Below are 2,867 nucleotides of genomic sequence, written 5' to 3'. Positions count from 1 at the left end.
CATCTACTGCATCTTGCCATGCCGTTCTGTACCACCACTCATTCATATATCTTTATGTACATATTCTTTATCCCTTTACACTTGTGTGTGTGTATAAGGTAGTAGTTGTGGAATTGTTAGGTTAGATTACTTGTTGTTATTACTGCATTGTCGGAACTAGAAGCACAAGCATTTCGCTACACTCGCATTAACATCTGCTAACCATGTGTATGTGACTAATAAAATTTGATTTGATTTGATTTACTAGTTTATCTAGCGTGTCCTGCGTTGCATATAATCAATGCAGTGCACATTCGCGAAAAAGTACTGTCGTTGCGTCAACGTGTATCTAACCATAAACATCAATGCCTTTCTTAAAATCAATACACAGAGGAATATATTTTTTAATCTGCATATTTAGCTAAAAGAAATCCAGGTTAGAAGGCAATATTAACCAGGTGAAATTGTGTCACTTCTCTTGCGTTCATTGCACGCAGTCAGGGTATATGCAACAGTTTGGGCCGCCTGGCTCATTGCGAACTAATTTGCCAGAATTTTACGTAATTATGACATAACATTGAAAGTTGTGCAATGTAACAGCAATATTTAAGACTGATGGATGCCACCCATTAGATAAAATACGGAACGGTTCCGTATTTTCAAACGTCACTCGCGTTTCGAGGGTGGCTGTTGTCGATGTGTTCCTGGTTCGAGCCCAGGTAGCGGCGAGGAGAGGGATGGAAGCTATACTGTTACACTGGCAATACTAAAGTGCCTATAAGAACATCCAATAGTCAAAGGTATATGAAATACAAATCGCAGAGAGAGAAATAGTCCTATAGTTCCTATAATAACTACAACCTAAAACTTCTTACCTGGGAATATTGAAGACTCATGTTAAAAGGAACCACCAGCTTTCATGTTCTCATGTTCTGAGCAAGGAACTTAAATGTTAGCTTTCTTACATGGCACATATTGCACTTTTACTTTCTTCTCCAACACTTTGTTTTTGCATTATTTAAACCAAATTGAACATATTTCATTATTTATTTGAGGCTAAATTGATTTTATTGATGTTTTATATTAAGTTAAAATAAGTGTTCATTCAGTATTGTTGTAATTGTCATTATTACAAATAATATTGGTCCTCCAATAATCGGTATCGGTGTTGAAAAATCATAATCGGTCGACCTCTAGTTTCCTGTACGGATTTTTCGTAGCTGGGCACCTATCAAGGGGGCTATTTGGGGTGGCACAAGGAAACAAGGCAGAGGATATTACTAAAGACATTGATGGAGTGGTTGGTGCACATCAACTGACCTGTATAGTGGATGGAGAAAAGACATTAACCTCTTCCATGCTAATGGTCTTTGATAAAGAGTCTCTCCCTTCTCATATGTTAGGATTCATGCGATACCCTGTAAGAGCTTTTGTGCACAAGCCCCTTCAGCAAAATAACTGTAGAAGATTTGGTCATGTGTCGAGTGTGTGCAGAAGGGAAGAGTATTGTATGCCAGATGAAGTGAAACGCTGCAACTGTGAAGGTGAACATGCACCTGAATTCCTGGAGTGCCCTGTTAGGGTGAAAGAGAACGAGGTGGCAAGGGTAAGGAGTATCCAGCGTGTTTCTTATCTGGAGGCATTGAAAAGATTGAAAGGAACAAGTGACAGGGAAGAAACAATGATAGTAGAGACACCAAGACCAGTGAAGGGTTCTCATCAACGGAGGGATAGTGAAATACTACATGTTAAAAAAAGTGGAGTTTATTATTTATTGCAATGGTCATAAACTGTACAGCACAAGCAGAGAATAAGAAAATTGGAATCATTGAATGCTGCATGAGGTTTTTGGGGTCTCTGTGATTTCCCAGCTGAGGCTGTGCAAAAGATCCTGTTGGTGAATGTACTGCCGTAGGGATGTATTTTGGAGTGGACTGTGATTGAATAAGTGGGATGGGTTTTTGTATGATGTCGTTGTCCCCCTTTCCCGCAATGTTTTTTTTAGTTGCTTATTCAATACCCCTTCCAACTGGTGGCGGTAATGCACCATTAACATTGGATGCCAACCGCCGTTAAACCCGACTGTTCTGACTGGGAAGCATGAGGACGCCTTTAAGCGACAGCTTATGCCTGGAACCGGCCCTGCTCCTTTAATCCAATATTGGGCTGTTTAGCGGAGATCTGTACATAAAGTGGCGCAGGAAGATAACAAAAAAAATACATCTAATGACAGCTGTTCTACGAGTGGTCTGAAACAAGCGTTAGATTCCGAGCGTTTAAGTGCAACGTTAATAACGATGGTTATGGGAAACACCGGGCCCTAGATCAATATCTCCTTAAATGCATGCACAGCTATATTGCTAGTTTACTAAATAGTCAGCATGCGCACATTTTTGAAAGTCTGAAACTGCGCGCCGAACAACTTCGTGAGTCAGCTAGCTAACATTAGTTAACTAGCAAGCAAAACAACCCAGGCAGCTAGCTAACAAATGGGTGTGATAAAAAGTCCGAAATAACTAGCTTCTAGCTACGCAACTGGTTGGATCACAATTTAAATCGAAACTCACATGGCTATTAAATGTTTACTAATGTAAAACTGATTGTGCGCCAACTAGCTAACGTTACCTAACGTTAACCTGCACCGCGGTCTCCTCCTGTGCCACCAATTTGAGACTTAGATCAAGCGTAGACGTTTACAACATTAAAACAATAGCATACCTGTTTTTTTATCGTTTCTCTTGAATAAAGGAAGATCAATGTTGACTTATTACCTTGTTTCTGAAGGTATACGGGTTGTGCCCGTTTCCAACCACGAAGTCGGTAGCTACCTCACTGGTTGTGTATGAGATCAATTTTCACAAATTCCAATATCACTTCCTTATCCGTCC

The 2,867-nt window shown here is 40.1% G+C and overlaps 1 protein-coding gene across 2 annotated transcripts in view; it reads right to left on the bottom strand.

The window, feature by feature from the left end:
• Window positions 1–2,867, bottom strand: part of LOC111964177 (barrier-to-autointegration factor) — a 12,666-nt gene extending 9,799 nt beyond the window's left edge. The window contains exon 1 of one of the 2 annotated variants that reach the window (XM_023987947.2): window positions 2,751–2,867. The gene's annotated coding sequence lies outside the window, so the exon portion shown is untranslated. Of the gene's footprint in view, window positions 1–2,697 lie in introns of both variants that reach the window. The other variant, XM_023987948.2, reaches the window with a different exon arrangement.

The sequence above is a fragment of the Salvelinus sp. IW2-2015 genome, linkage group LG5 (genome assembly GCF_002910315.2).
Source record: "Salvelinus sp. IW2-2015 linkage group LG5, ASM291031v2, whole genome shotgun sequence".
Lineage (NCBI taxonomy): Eukaryota > Metazoa > Chordata > Actinopteri > Salmoniformes > Salmonidae > Salvelinus > Salvelinus sp. IW2-2015.
The sequence above is the reverse complement of the archived record's forward strand: the minus strand, read 5'-3'. Positions and strand labels throughout refer to the sequence as shown.